Source organism: Gorilla gorilla, chromosome 9, assembly GCF_029281585.2.
Source record: "Gorilla gorilla gorilla isolate KB3781 chromosome 9, NHGRI_mGorGor1-v2.1_pri, whole genome shotgun sequence".
Classification (NCBI taxonomy): domain Eukaryota; kingdom Metazoa; phylum Chordata; class Mammalia; order Primates; family Hominidae; genus Gorilla; species Gorilla gorilla.
Window position 1 is genome coordinate 100,642,217 of NC_073233.2, and position 17,138 is coordinate 100,659,354.

The window sequence follows — 17,138 nt, forward strand, 5'->3', positions numbered from 1 at the left end:
TTATGGGCTGGCATTGAGTATCTGCAGCTTTTCCAGACACACAGTGCAAGCTGTCAGTGGATCTACCATTCTGGGGCCTGGAGAACAGTGGCCCTCTTCTCACAGCTCCACTAGGTGGTACCCCAGTAGGGACTGTGTGGTTGCTCTGACCTCACATTTCCCTTTCACACTGCCCTAGCAGAGGTTCTCCATGAGAGCCCAACCCCTGCAGCAAACTTCTGCCTGGACACCCAGGCATTTCTCTATATCTTCTGAAATCTAGGTGGATGTTCCCAAACCTCAATAATTTACTTCTGTGCACTCATAGGCTCAATACCACATGGAAGCTGCTAAGGCTTGGGGCTTGCACCCTCTGAAGCCATGGCCTGAGCTCTATATTGGCCCCTTTCAGCCATGGCTAGGGTGGCTGGGATGCAAGACACCAAGTCACTAGGCTGCACACAGCATGGGGACCCTGGGCCTGGCCTACGAAACCATCTTTTCCTCCTAGTTCTCTGGGCCTGTGATGGGGGAGGGACTGCCTTGAAGACCTCTGACATGCCCTGGCGATATTTTCCCCATTATCTTGGGGATTAACATTCAGCTCCTTGTTGCTTGTGCAAATTTCTGCAGACGGCTTGAATTTCTTCTCAGAAAATGGGATTTTCTTTTCTATTGCATTGTCAAGCTGCAAATTTTCCAAACTTTTATGCTGTTTCCCTTATAAAACTGAATGCCTTTAACAGCACCCAAGTCACCTCTTGAACGTTTTGCTGCTTAGTAATTTCTTCCACCAGATACCCTAAATCATCTCTCTCAAGTTCAAAGTTCCACATATCTTTAGGGCAGGGGCGAAATTCCACCAGACTCTTTGCTAAAACATAACAAGGGTCACCTTTGCTCCAGCTGCCAACAAGTTCCTCATCTTCATCTCAGACCACTTCAGCCTGGATTTCATTGTCCATATTATTATTAGCATTTTGGTCAAAGCCATTAAACAAGTCTCTAGGAAGTTCCAAACTTTCCCATATTTTCCTGTCTTCTGAGACCTCCAAATTGTTCCAACCTCTGCCTGTTAGCCAGTTCCAAATTCACTTCCACATTTTCAGGTATCTTTTCAGCAGGGCTTCACTCTCGGTACCAATTTACTGTATTAGTCCGTTTTCACACTGTTAATAAAAACATACTCAAGACTGGGCAATTTACAGAAGAAAGAGGTTTATTGGACTTACAGTTTCACGTGGCTGGGGAGGCCTATCTACCATGGCAGAAGGTGAAAGGCACATCTTATGTGGTGGCAGACAAGAGAAGGGAGCTTGTGCAGGGAAACTCCCCTTTTTAAAACCATCAGATCCCATGAGACTTACTCACTATCACGAGAACAGCACGGGAAAGACCAGCCCGCATGATTCAAGTACCTCCCACCAGGTCCCTCCCACAACACGTGGGAATTCAAGATGAGATTTGGGTGGAGATGCAGCCAAACCATATCACCAATCATCAGGTATTTATTGAGTTCCATTGTGATAGAGGCTGCTCTTAGAGATTCAAAGGTATAAAATACAAAACCAGCTGTATTACTTGCTATTGCTGTTTAACAAAACATAGTGGCTTAAAACAACACCATTTTATTTAGCTCACAGTGTTGTGGGTGGGTTGTTGGTGGGTTGTGTTGTTCTTGTCTGAGCTGGCTCAGCTGATCTCTGCTGGGATTTTTCAAGAAACTGTGGTGAACTGGTGAGAGGGCTAACTGGTGATCTAGGATAGACCCACTCACATGTCTGGCAGTTGGCAGGCTCTCTTCTGAGGCACTTGGTTGTCCTCCATGTGGCCCCTCATCCTTTAGGTTGGCCACATAGTACTTTCAGGTTTCCAAGTACAGCAAGAGCAGCAACTATAAAACCTCTTGAGGTTCAGGATCTGGACTTGCACCATGTCACTTAGACTGTATTGTACTGGTCAAAGCAAGTTACTAAGCCATCCCAGATTCAGAGGATAGGGAAATAAAATTCACCTATTGATAGGAGGAGCTGCAAGATGTGATTGATATTTTTAGAGTCAATTTCATAGTCAATCAATTACTAAAATAAGGCTGCTTTCTAGACCTCCATCCAAGTCACTTCAACACTACAGCAATGTAGCTAAATCTGGTTTTGTGCTATCCAGTTTATCCCTTCCGTTTAAGTAAACTAAGTCTCATGATGAAGATGATTTGGGTATGTTAAGTACACACTCACAGTATTCATGTGTATTAAATGTTGAATTAATTACCCCCACTAGAAGTGGGCAGGGATAACAGCAGCTCTTGCTAAAACTGTTTACATTTTGCTTCAAACTTTTGCCATAGATTTACCTAACATAAAGATTGTTTTGATTTCCTAAAGTACACACCATTAAATGGGTCCAAAGCCAGAGGAGCAGGAGACCACAAGATGGGAATAAAATTACAGTGGCGTGGTTACTTCACATTGAGTAATTAAGAAGCAACTATATTATAATATCTATTTTAATTCTGGCCATTTGCCAGCTATAACTTCTCTCACAGCAATATAAGAAAAGTTGAGGAGCAAACCAAAATATTCACCTGAATGCAATGAGAAACACACAAGACAAGAATGGGAAAAAAAAAACCCTAAATCCAATTGACTAATGTTAGAGAAGAAATTTATAAAATTCAACATATCTGGTAAGCTACCTACCAAAAGGAAAATCAGGAGCAGGTAGTGAGAAATCACCCAATATAATCTCACAACCTTGTTAAAACTGTGAGATCATTATCCCATTGCCAGTTGTTCCCAAGAAATGGGCCTCTTCTTAAATATGGGGGACTGAATGCTGAGGGCCAGCCAGGGAAAACACTCCCAGCTCCACTGACATCTGACATGAATCACATCAGAACCTAAGACCTTTGCCCACAGCCATTAAAAATTGTGACAGTTCAACTGTGAAAATCTTCAGGTTCAAGCTTGGGTCTCAGACAGAAAAATCCATCTCCCAACTACCTCATCAAAGTGTAGTGTTCAGCTTGACTTTACCTATCCCTAGGCATCCGCTTTCTATAAACACAGCTCCCAGCGTGATGGTGTCAATTAAATACCCACTTTCAATTACCTAATAGAAGAAAAAAAGAAAAAAGATCGTGTTACTTAGGAAGTTTTTTTTTTAACCAATTCTATGGATGTAGAAGTCTAGCATCTTAAAAGACACCTTAAATGACCATTTGCTTTCTATAAGCTGTTGCCTCAGATACAGTTGAGATTTATAAAAGTCCTAGGCAAGCTTCTTAGAAGCATACTAACATCGGCTGATAAAGAGCGATTCTATTTTCCTTTGAATTAGACATCCCTTTCTCTGCTATAATCCTTTTTATATAGAGACTCCTTTTCTATTGAGCCAAGAGTGGAATAATTGCAAAAGCCTTGTCAGGGTGCCATACTGGAGAGACTTTCCATGTCTCCATTATCCCTCTACAAGTAGACAGTTTATTTTTTTTTAGTTTTTAAAAATTTATCATTTAAAAGCATGTTTAATCAATTACTCAAATAATGCTGCTTTCTAAGTCACTTCATCAAATTTACTAAGGAAAAAATAATTATTTAAGGTGATGGATATCTCAATGACACTGATTTGGTCTTCACAAATAATATAAGTATATTAAATTAGGACATGTCCCCTGAAAACATGTACATCAATTATATACCAATAAAACATACAAAATTAAAAAACTTTAATAAAAGATCAACTATAAGATGGAATTGTTTAATAGCTATGACAATTTCTAGAAAGTTCTACTGCAGAGTTTTCCTTTTCTGTATTTATAGAAGCATTTCAAGGAATAATCAGCTTCTTAAAAACTATGGATATAAGTGGTTTAATTGTTTTATTATATGTTTAATATTCAGAAAAGCATATTTATAGTCAACAGTTGCAATTTCAAGTATCCTATATATTCATCAAAAATATGAATTTGCTGAGAAAAGACACAGAACAACCATATCAATGGGAACTGGTGAAATTGTGGTTACGATGTTTTAGAAATACAAATTTTAAGCTGATATACTCTTCGAATGGTTAGTAAAAGAATGGTAAAATGCCTAAAATTCAAAATATTTTAAATGACATTCAGAGGATGGAAAGATACTCAGATGCTTGAAATGACCCCTTCACATGTGGGACATGATAAAATTTAACATGTTGCCAGAAGCACCAAATTGTGGCTAAGTCACTCTGGTTGTTAAAGAATGGTTAAACTAAAAAAATAATAGAAAATGACCTTAAAAACAGCTAAAGAAATCTGAAATGGCCAAAATCATCCTATGTCAGCTAATTTGTTATTATCTAGTATCTGGGACATGTATTAAGTGAGATTTGTCAACTCAGTAGCAGTGGGCTGACAGATTCAACATGAAAAGCAAAAACTGTCCAAAACAATGGAAAGGAAATAAGCAATGGAAAGGAAATAAGAGAACAGGACACTATCACATTTACCTTACTGTTAAATCTATTCAATAGAAGTCCACATCTCCCTAGGATTCTTAAATCTCAATAAAATGAACATTTACTAAAATACTGCTCTTATGACAAAATGAAGAAATTGTCATCTAAAGCTTCCCTAAAATATTCAAAAGCTTTTAAAACCAGTCAGTCTACAATGAATTTCGATTAACTTCATAAACAGCTACAAGAAAACAATGTTTTGGTAAATTTAGCACATTGATTTTTGGCAAATTGGCTTCTGGCACACTGGTCGTTTTATATATTGTTTATTTCAGCATATTGATTTTTGGCAATTTGGCTTCTTTCTGATACCTGGTGCCCTCAGAGAACAAGCTGGATAATCAAAGACTTATTTTTAGAAATATATCAAGTGCCGAGAGTCACTGGTTAGGAGACTGAGTATACATGGTGATTGAGACAGACATTGCCACCGACTTCATGGGAGATACAGCCTGTCAGGGAAGACAGACATTAAGTAAAAGTGACATAAATAATTATTTAGCTAGAATTGTAATAATGCTTAAAAAAAACATGGTATGAAATGAGAGTGTCTGAGAGGAAGACCTGGTAGATAACCTTTTATTTTTGATTGATTTGTAATTAAAAATTCTATAATAGAAAATGCAGTCTGGCCTGGTGAAACAGACAGGAGGACCAGTGCTGAGCATCATCATCAGTCAGGTGTGGGTGGCGTGGTAGGTTTGCAGAACCGACATAGACCATGGGCAGCATGCACTGCCTAAGGAGCAGTGACTGGCATCCATTAATGTCTCCAGTGTTCCTCTTGTGCAGGGTCCTTTATGTTTTCCTCACATGCCTTAGAGTGATCTTTGTCTTTAAAGTGACAGGCTCCACTTTCCATGTGCTTCTCTCTCACGGCTTACCTGCAGGCTCCAGTCTTTTCTCAGCCTGCAGCTTGCAACCCCCGTTGCCATTTGCCATGCCGCCACTGAGGCTGGCCTCCCCAGATCCTTTTCCTTGGCTGCTTTTTATTTTTATTCTTACACTTCTTTGTTGCTGGCTGTTCTTCTCAGGGTTCTCCAGCCTTTGAGAGAGCATGCTGGCCAGTGGTGGCACTCCCGTGCCTCTGCACAAGTGTACTGAACAACTGGGTCTCTGACACCTCCCAGGGAGTGGTTTTACATAGCTGTGGTGGTCTAGAGCTTCTCATCCCGAATACCATCTTCATTAGAAATCTAAGGATTCTCGGAGGCTATTTCTGAAATCATCAATGTTTTACCTTAACTAATACCAGAAAACGAGTTGTCCATATTATTAAGAGGAGTTCTAAATAGTTAGAATTTGTTTTCTGTTTTTTGTTTGTTTGTTTGTTTGTTTGTTTGTTTGTTTAACTAGTCCTTGTGGAGCAGGGCTACCCCACAGGCAGTGTGCCTTTGTTTAAAAAAGATAAATGAAAGATGGGAGGAAACTATGTATGCCCTGTGATTAAGATGTATCTAAACAATATGTAAATAGCTGTGTTAAAAAAAGCAGTCAATATCGCTAAGAGACAAAAATGTTTTTGCTTGTAGTGTTTACAAAGAAGTTTAGACTTCAGCAGAACTGGACTACTGGAATAAAAGACACAGTCCAGGTTTTGGTGGGGTTTTTTGTTTGTTTTTTTAAAAATCGGCATATTTGTTTTCTGGGGCTGCTATAAAACAAATTACCACAAGCTTGTTGGCTTAAAACAACAAGAATTTATTCTCTCAGAGTTTTAGAGGCTGGAAGTTCAACGTCAATTTCAGGAAGATCAATGTCAATTTCACTCACCTGAAATGAAGGTGTCAGCAGGGCCAGGCACCCTCTGGAGGTTCTGGGGAAGAATCCTTGCTTCTTGGAGCTTCAAGTGGCTGGCAGCATCCCTGACTTGTGGCCACATCCCTCTAATCTCTGTTTCTTCCTCTTCCGAGTGTAACCTCATCTGCCTGTGTCTCCTTTACAAGGACATTAGTGATGTCATCTATGGCCCACCAGGTTAATCCAGGATGATCTCCTCATCTCAAGATCCTTAACTTAATCGCATTTGCAAAGACCCCTTTTTCAAATTAGGTGATATTTACAGGTTCTAGAGATTAGGATTTGATATATTTGGTTTCATCATTCAACTCACTACACAGGGGTTTACATTGTTTCTGTTGAGAATCACAATTCACAGAAAGGGGCCCAAAGCTTTGCTTATCCTGAAGGTAGGGTGATTTGTTCTATGTGTTTCTTTCCAGATATAAAGTTGTTTTTTCCCGACTCTGCTACTGGTGCACTTGATCATCCTGGTAGAGGACAAGGTGCCAGCGCTGCTTTCTCAGTTGTGTGCTTGCAAACAAATTGACTGACAAACGCAGAGCACTTGATAAATGTCATTGTTATTATTGGTGTGGCTACATGCAGGAAAACAGCCTGAAATTTTATTATTTTTTCACATCAGATGGGTAATAAGATTTGAGGGAGACACATCTCTCACGTGTGGGAAAACCCAGTCATCACACTTATGAACTGCGAATGGACCCCAGACTGAATTTTTTTTTTTTTTTTTGAGGTGGAGTCTCGCTCTGTCACCCAGGCTGGAGTGCAGTGGCGTGATCTCGGCTCACTGCACCCTCTGCCTCCCGGGTTCAAGCAATTCTCCTGCCTCAGCCTCCCAAGTAGCTGGGATTACAGGCGCGCGCCCCCGTGCCTGGCTAATTTTTTGTGTTTTAGTAGAGACTGAGTTTCACCATGTTGGCCAGGATGGTCTCGATCTCCTGACCTCGTGATCCACCTGCCTCGGCCTCCCAAAGTGCTGGGATTATAGGCATGAGCCACTGCACCTGGCCCCCAGACTGAAATTTTAAAAAAGAAAACACTAACATGATAATGGTAGGTAGTGAATGGAAGGATCAGGTGGTCATACTGCTTTAAAAAATTATGTTGAAGTTTAATTTAAAAAAACATTTTTAAACATCCATTTAATCTGAATACTCTTGAGACTACAAGACTACTCTAAAATTTACTCTTAGTAAATTCTATGCTCAGAATCTATGAGAGTCTAGTGGTTATCTCTGAGTAATGGGATCATGAGTGATTTTTTAAAAATATTTTATTTTCCTGTTTTCATAATTTTGCTACATAAAACATATATAACATATATAAAAATTGATTAAAATTAATGTATTTGGGCCAGGTAGATCATGTGTGTAATCCCAGCATTTTGGGAGGCTGAGGTGGGAGAATCACTTGAGGCCTAGAGACCAGCCTTGGCAACATACTGAGACCCCCATCTCTACAAACACCTTTAATAATTGGCCAGTCATGGTGGCTCATGCCTGTAGTCCCAGCTACTCAGAAGGCTGATGAGGGAGGATCGCTTGAGCCCAGGAGTTCAAGGCTGCAGTGAGCCGTGATCACACCACTATACTTCAGTCTGAGAGACAGAGTGAGATCGTGTCTCAAAAAGAAAAATTAATATATCAAAATTTTGATATATAAACTCTGAGCTTTAGAGTTTGCAATTAGTTTTATGTACATTATCACATTTACAGCTCCATGAGATTGACATTATTTGGCTATTTGGAAGGTGAGGACGTGAGCTTTAGAGGGATCCAATCCAAGGCTGATGTAGCAAGGAAAGGAACAGGACCATAGTCCTTTTTATCTTGACTCCAAGTCTAGTGGTTTATACAGAATTTAAGTTACTGTGAAGTTGATGATACTCCTTATAAAATGTATGTTTGCCTGCTTTTGAATTTGCGCTAGAAGAAAATTTTGCTCATCCAACCCCAGTCTCCATGTGGGATTCCTAGAAGTTTTCAAACCTGTTTATTAATGTATTTTTAACATGTGTCAAAATTCTGCTTAGTTCCACAATCAATCATTATTTCTTGTAATTTCTGAAAAATGCCCATTTATGTCTTGAAACTATTCCATTCAAATCTCAAAAAAGACTATTTTTAATCATGTAGTTTTTACAATTTTTTTTTCATCTCCCTGCCTTTATCGTAGGTCTTCTTATGCCTAAGAACTAAAGCAATTTCTTTAAAATGAGCAGAGCCGGTTCTTTCCATGATAGCTGACCCTTCATTATGAAATCGGGTGCTAAGTCAAATTTGGTTTTGTGTTGTCTTCCCTATCACCCACCCCTTCACCCACCAACTTGCATTTATTGAAGCAAAATGTTTCACAATATTTGTGGTGCTATTAGAATGTCCTTCAGTCCAACACCCTTTATCCTCCTTCTAAAGCTCGGTATTTTGCTATTGAATATGTAAATGTATGTAAGGAAGTTCATTGATGTTTTGCTTTCCAGTTACTCTCAAACCTGTAAATATTTTTGAAGCCTTGAATAGATCATTTGTTCATTATTGGTGCCAGTTTTACCTCCAGGGGACATTTAGAAATGCCTGGAGACAGTTTTTGGTTGTCACAATAGCAGAGAGCAGGTACCTAGTCAGTAGGGAAAAGGATGGTGCCAGCCATCCTACAGGACAGCCCCCACAACAAAATTATATGACCCCAAATGTTCAATACTGCCCTTGTTGAGAAATATGGACCTAGATCAACACCACCCATCTTTCAATTCCATCTTATAGATGTTCAGCTCCCCCTGAAGACCACAGAGATACAGACTTTACAAAACATGCACTTAAACAAGGAGTGGCAGCATCATTCAGCTGATCCAGGTTCCACCCTTACTTTTTCTTGGTGACCTATGCATAGCAAATGGCTTTCATATCATCTAAAGTCTAGGATAATGATAGTGTCTTACTCTCTGGTGGCTGAAGGATTTCTGTGAGGCCTTAGGTTCATTCTCTTGGGAAAAAAAAAAAAGCTCTTAAGGCAGTAAGAAGACCCCCCAAGGGCACAGTTAGTTATGCCTTCATCTGTATCCTCTCTTTATATCTCTAATACAAAAGTTTGTTTGTTTGCTTGGTTTTTCTTTTTTAATAATTTAAGGGAGGTGCTTTAGTCTCCTCAGTAAATTATATTGTGTCATAATGCTAGTACCTAACATAATGGCAACACATAAAAATTGCTTAATTGATGTTTGTTGAATGAATGGCTTTAATTGTTCGGAGTTTCACGTTCAGTTATAGATCATGAATTCCAATTGCCTATAGTCTCCTGTCACTTTCCTCAGATTTACTCTGTCTTCTAACTTCTGTTTTACCTTTTCCACTGGTTTTATTTTTGCCCTCGGGGGATTTTTTTTATTCATTTAATTTACTAATTTACTCACATCAATTTACTAATTGTTTCTTACGCTAGGTACTGTTAGCATTGTCAGAAATGTTTAAGGGGTGAGGAAGCAAAGATGAGTAAAGACAATGTATAATTTAATTATAATACACAGAGTGACTGAATGCTATTAGAATCTATTTATAGAAAGACCAAAATAAAATTTGAGACATAGAGGAGAAGCTTATAGAAGCGATATAACAATCAATGCTCCTGGAAGTGGGATGAGGTTTGAACAGGCATTTTTTTCATCCACTACTCACTCACCTACTCATTAATCCTGTAAGCATATTTTGAGTGCCTGCTCTGTGGCTAAGGACACAAAAATGAATAAGATATTGCTTATACCCTCAATGCATTTATGGTTTAATATTTGAAAAAATTAATGATAAACCTCTTCACAGCAAGCCATCATCCAACAGTAGAGAATCAGAGAAAAACATTGCTTCTGGATCAGATGGGTTTGCCATGAGAATCCTGGTTTCTCCATTGTTTCTGAGCTATACAACCTTGGGCAAATTTAAATTATGTCTCAGTGTCCATATTTGTTACATGGGAATAGCAATATCTACCTCACAGAGATTTTACTAGAATTAAAAGAAATAACATGTTAATTATTCAATAAACATTTATAGAGAACCCATTACTTTCCAGATACTAGGTTAAGCACTAGAGGTTAAGCACTGGGGATACAAAAACAAATGACCCTCCACCTGTCTTCCAAGGGACAGTTTGATAAGTGCTTTGGGAGAGATCACAGAGCAGGTGTGCTTCACTTGGACGGTGGAAAGGTGATGAAGGACCGCTTGTCTGTGGGATAACCACTGAGTTTGATGTTAAAAAACACTGGAAGTTAGACCCAGGAAAAAACTTCACCGCACAGGGTGTTCCAGACGTAAGAACAGCAGGCTTGCTGAGGGGCAGGTAGCTGACTGGAGCCTAGAGAGGAGGGAAGATGTGGAGTAGGGGAGACAGGGACGGTGGTTACACAAGGGTAGCAAAGACTGAGGCACAAGGCTGGATGTCAGCAGGCTACGTGTGCCTTGTTAGACAGTGTGGATCCAACTGGGAGCCACTCTGGAAGAAACAGGCTCAGTAACCACTTAATACATGAGTAAAACAAGTCTACATTCTGGAAGCTTTGGGGGAAGACTCAAGTGAACTGGGCACATTCTGATGTTACTAGCTGAAGCCTTGTACATGAAAGTTTAGGAAATCAATTTGAATAGGTAATATGAGGCAAGACTGTGATAGAATTTGGTGTCTTGGTGGTCTCTTGTCTACAAAATGATTGATTGTTTTAGCACCATGTGTACAATGTCCTAGATGAGGAAAAGACTTGAGGCTTGAATGCCAGATATGAGATTGTGACTTAGTTATCAAATTATAGGGTCCAGGTCTAGGGTAGATCAATTGAAGCGTACATGCAGAGTTGGACAGCAGTCTTCTGAGAAGAATCATCAGTATGAGACAGAGAGGGTAGAGTCCACAGCTCTATAAGCTTAAGTAAATGAAAGCATGGTGGTCCCTAGGTTGAAAGGCCGATGTGACTTGAGAGAGAAGATATGAGTTGAGTTTGGCACGTTATGTTTTAGATGCAAGGGGGGCAAAAAAGTGAAACTTCCTATTGAGACCTTAGATATATGGGATGAAAGCTTGTGCAGGAAACTGAAGCTGTAGGTACAGATTTGGGAATCCTCACAATAGTGATGATTGTTTAGGGGTATATAAATACTTCTTGATATTCTTTATTTCTATTTTCGAAAGGTTTTCTAATATTAATTAGGAGCTTTAGTCTGATATTCAATTAACAGAGCAGTGCTTTTAAGTACACTTTCCTTTGCTGCAAAGCATCTGTTTAATATGTGCTACTACCTAATATGCCAGGAAGCTCTGGGTCCCCAATAACTCTGTTATGATAAATTGGCACCTTTGGAAGTTATAGGAAGTTTTCCAGCCTCCAGAGTCCTCTCTGAGTATCTGATGTTTTAATTCAGAGGAGTACATTACTGGTTTAATTGTGGTAAGAATTCTTAATAACCAAACCCTGAGTATGGAGGTCTACCTGCTTCTTCTGGAAAAAGGATTGTCTCTGGAAGGGAGAGAGAAGCAAGCTGTGGTTCAGTTTATGTCACCTGTGTCAGTGCGATACCACATGTTTGAGAACCTAATGTGTATCCAGCACTGGCTTAGACACTAAGGATACAGCAAGTTCTTTTTGTTCCAAGTCCAGCAAACAAGCACAAGATGTGTAGAGAAGGGATTACATAGACGTCTGTTCCAAAGGCTGTTAGCACTAGAAGAAGCAGAGGCTGACCTTGTCCAGGGCAGTAGGATTTTTTAAAATCGCAGTATAATAGCATTTTAACTGAACCCTAAAGTCTAAGTAACATTTACTCTGGAAGTTAAATGAGATAATGTCGGTTAGTTATCGTAATAATAATGCACTAGAAAATAAAGTCAATTAATTTGTTTTAAAAAAAGCAATGCTCTTATTTGCTTGGAACACTATAAGAACTCAAAAATGAAGAAAAAGAAAAGTAGACATTTGCCAGGTAGTCAGGGAGAAAATGGAACAATGTATATATTCCAGAGAGAAGGAACAAGGTGTGTGTAACAAAACCAGACAGACAGGAAGAGTAGGCACAGCGTATATGTTTGTTGGGAGAGCATACTGAAAATATTGGTAAACAAATTATCATATTTGCTTTACAAAATGATCCCTGAGCCTGCAAAAAGGAGCATGGCTTGTGGATAGAGGAAGATCGGATAAAAGGAGACCAGTCAGGAGGCTATAGCCCAGGTCTAGATAAGAATGAATGGGGATCTGAACTAAGGTAGGGGATGGAGAAGAGAGGATAGATTTTAGATAGTTCTAGGAGGTAGAATTAATAGAACTTGGTGGCTAATTAAGTGTGATAATAAACAGGCAAAGAGGATTCTAGAACACCTCCCTGCAGGAACTCCCGGTGAAGTTTGAGCATGTCATGTCTGACTTAGGGCATGCATATCTGAAACCACCTTGTGCTGAATGACAAGCCTGATTTTTCCAGCACCAATGCTCTTCTCGATTGTTTGCTTGACACTTTGGGAAGTAGCATTAACACTCTCAGGTCACTAGGGGGCTAATCATAGCCATTTTCATGATTGCAATGCTGAATTGGAGTTTTCAGAGAATAATCATAGCAGTTCACATAAGGGTCTTTCCTGGAAGAGGCTCTCACTGTCTTCAGACAATGTCATTTGCATTAAGACCATTCCATGAGGCTAGTGTCATAAAAATCATTACTTATATAGCTTTTGCTCTCAAATCTTTAGTCATTCCAGAGGTCTACTGAATACTAAATTATTTGTTCATTCCAGCTGTAAATGTGTTAAGCTGATGGACAAAAACTATTCACAAGTGAATGACTAGAAGGATGGATGGATGAGCATAGATAGATAGATAGATAGATAGATAGATAGATAGATAGAAATTAGTGACAGCAGTTAGTGCTCTATTTGCATGAACATGTTAACAATTTTAAAGAAAAATTAATTTACAATGATTTAGTAAAACCATAAACCTGCGTTTAAAACCTATATTGGCTAAACATAAAGCACTGTGTTGGACTATTACATACTAGATTCAGCCCTTAGAAGACATAGGTGGAGGGTTATTTATGTTTGTATATCCAGTGCTTAACCTCTAGTGCTTAACCTAGTATCTGAAAGTAATGGGTTCTCTATATATGTTTGTTGAATAATTAACATGTTATTTCATTTAATTCTAGTAACATCTCTGTGAGGTAGATATTGCTATTCCCATGTAACAAATATGGATATTGAGACATAATTTATATTTGCTCAAGGTTGTACAGCTCAGAAGCAGTGGAAAAACCAGCATTCTTATGGCAAACCTGTCTGATCCAGAAGCAATGTTTTTCTCTTACTCTCTACTGTTGTGAAGATGGCTCTTTGAAGGCACTGTCTGATCCTTCTTGAGCTTCTGCACAGTTCCCAGTTGGGAGCTGAGTTACTCTTTCAGATCATAGAGAAGTCTCATTATTGGCAACCAAACTGTTGTGCTGACCCAGACATTTTATATCTGGAGCTGCCATTTGAGAGTCACCAGCAGAGGGTTCAAGTTCAGGTAAGCCACAGCCTACCAGTTTTGGGAAATGATAAGGATAATGACATTCCTGACCCCAGCCTTCCAAGATGCTCACCAAGCCCAAATGTGCACCTGTTCAGAGCAAGCCATAATTCCTCACCTCAGACCACGAACCATGTTCAGGTAATCATGAAGATGATTCCCATTGATTCAGTAGGACCCAATTATACTGCAAAAGAGTGAAATTGAGTAGAAGAATGGCATTTGGGGACAGAATTGTTAAGTAAAGAAAAATAAATAATGGCAATTGACCCTTGAGGTGTCTGATCAGACCCACACAAGACTGCTAGGAAAATAAATTAGTTGTAAGGGATCTATACCTTCTCTGTGAACCCCAGGCCATTAGCATTGTCCTTTCAATTTCTCCAGAAAGTTCTCAGCCTTCATTTAGCTACTGATACTGTAGAAATTTCATTTTTAGGAAGAAAGTCATAAATATAGCAACACCTATACTCTTTTGAAAAGGAAAGATTCCTAGTATCTGGGCAGTAAAGTGAGAATTTGATTCATTTATTTAAAAGATCTCTCAGGTGCAAATTCAGTCACTTCTAGGGTGGTCTTTTATTTTTTTCCTTTTATGTTTGTAAAAAGAGATATGATCCTCCCACTCCTGCCCATCTTACTGATGTCTTTAGAAAGCTGGAACCAGAGTCTGATTACAGACATTTGTTGCCATGAAGACACAACGGAACGTGGTTAAGGGAGAAGAAAGAGCCTTAACTATGAATTATTTTCCTGTGATGGCTAATTTTTTTCTCTTATACCTTTCCAAAAAGGTGGCAAGGTGACATCTATTTAGAATGTATTTAATTGCAACTTTCAGAAGACTGAAACAGTAATATCTCACAGAATCCTCAGTCACAATTCAAAATGTTTGGAAAAGCAGAAGATGAAGTGTACTCTCAGCAGAGGGGAAAGAAATTGAAATTTCAAGTAATCTGCCTAGTCTGCTGATTACACTGTGTAATGGAGGATATACCAGCCCTTGATTTTTGTCTCTGATTTCCATTCATCTGAGGTCCTTTCCGTATGATCAGGGACTCTGTGGGTAGCCATGGTACTTAAAATCTAAGGAATAGCAAAGAGAATTTTCTTCTATTATAAAGTGGTGGTGTCAGATGAAGTAATTGTATCCTAATCCCTATTTACAGCAATTCAAAGACAGATTAAAAATCTCACCCAAAGCATCTTCCTAAACCACAGTCAAATGGTGTGTGTATATATACATCACTGTGTACGTGTGTGTGTGTATGTGTGTCTGTGTGTGTGAGAGAGAGAGAGGAATGTTTATTCATAAAGAAACATACAATAAAGTCATGAGGATTACAAAAATTGATGACATAGTCATTAGATAAGAATCAACCTTGTTTAATTTTTACATAGAATTACTAAAAATAAGCAGTCAGAATTTTCCATGTATTTCAGTTAGATTTTTTTTAATTCAGTGGAATTAATTACTGTAATTTGGGAAGAACGAACTTCGTTTTAGTTCAGAAAATGTATTACTCACATAATGGATCCCAGGAGCCATACAGTGTCAAGAATTGTTCAGTTGTGTAACAGTGTTATCAAGAAACCTCATTCCTCCTCCCTGCCATCCTTGGAATCAGGCCTCACAGAATCTGCCCCCTGATTGCTTCAAAAAAGATACCAGAAACAAATACAGCTACCGATTTTTCATTGTTCTCATTGAGACAGGGCATCAGAGTGGTAGGGAGAATTGGGGCAAATAAACTTTCCTATAAACCTTTACTTCTTACATTTCAAAAGGTTGTGTAAAACCTGTGATCTTTTCTTCTAGGGCATTTCATGAGAATTAAAGGTCTTAAGGTTAAGCAGGACATTGAGGAATCCTCTAGGAAGCCCTCTGAAATAATACAAATACATCATCACTCCAGATAGATTTAAAACATCCCATTTTATGAGGAAGAATTCCGTAATCACCTTATGAGAAGAGAACTCAATAATATAGATTTTTACTGCGGGGACATTTAATCCCCAAAAGTAAAGGGCATTTATTTAAAACACCAGGTTCCCCAAGATACTAGAGTAACATTTAAAATGGTACCAAAACATTGATGATCCCACTGGGAATTTTTAGCCTGACTACTTTTGCACACAGCCTACATACAGAGCTTTGTCTCGCTTCCGCATCCCTTTGTGATTTGTAATCATGGCTGTCATCTCCTCCAGATGGGAAGCTCCTGTGGGTCAAGGACCATGTTTTTGTTCATCATCATCTCTCTCCCACAGTGCTTTTACATTGCAGGTCCTCAAGGAGTAATTACGGAACACATAATACATAGTACAGATCAGGAATAGTGAATTCAAAGTACTCTGATATAAACAATATAATTCTTTGATGAAGACATGCTACTTCCCCACTTATGCAACAAATATGTTTAGTTAATTTTTCCTGGAAGAGTATGTACATTTTGTTGCATTATCCACCTGGATTTCACAACATGCTGAGTCTTGTATGGCTATGCTGTCACCTATAAGCTGAGTGACTCTGGGCAAAGCTTTGGATCTTGCTGGATTCTTCATCCATTATCAAGTGGGGTTAATATTTCTCCACCAACTTTCCTAGTCAAGTCGTTGGGAAAATCAAATGTGATCACAGATATTAAAGTGCTTGGAAGTAGTATGAATGAAGGGGCCTCAATATTATTGTTGCTACTGAAGACTCAGAACATGATGAGTCCCTGTCACACTATAGCTTTCAATAATAAATTACCCTGGCAGCTGACCCACAAACTCAAAAGCACCGAGATAGAGCACTGAGACTTGGGCCAACCTAGGGATCCTAAGTCTGTCTAAGGCAAAGCTACATAAAAGGACAGATGGATCTCACACTGAGCCTTTCCTGGATTGCAGTGATATGTCTTAGGACTCTGATTATCTGATTTCAAAACCAAAGGGACCAGAACTTGGACAACAGCCATACATCTTTGCCAAGTAGCCTTCAGCTGCTGGTGATGCAATGACCTGATACCTCATGCAATCTTTTTGTTTTTTGTAATTTCTGGAGATTTCCAGGGAAGACTGTGAGCCTGCATGTTATGGTAATGGTCCTATCCACTGAAGCATGCAAACAGATAACTCTTTATGATCAATAGACATTCCTATTGCCTTAAAGCCTATTCAAGTATCATTTTTATTGTAAGCTTTCTGATGGGATTTTTAATGTAGCAAAATTCTAATCAGTTTGGAAGTTTCATAAACTGATTCCTCTTACTGTTATATGACAAGACTTCGCAGAACATTCTCTACATATTTTGGTGAATTATTTCTTCCT

At 38.9% G+C, this 17,138-nt stretch overlaps 1 protein-coding gene and 1 pseudogene across 5 annotated transcripts in view; one reads left to right on the top strand and one right to left on the bottom strand.

Moving 5' to 3' along the window:
* The window catches only part of FAT3 (FAT atypical cadherin 3), a 676,861-nt gene that overhangs the window by 502,800 nt on the left and 156,923 nt on the right, over positions 1-17,138 (top strand). The window lies entirely within an intron of this gene.
* Positions 6,896-6,981, bottom strand: LOC115936411 (uncharacterized; annotated as a pseudogene).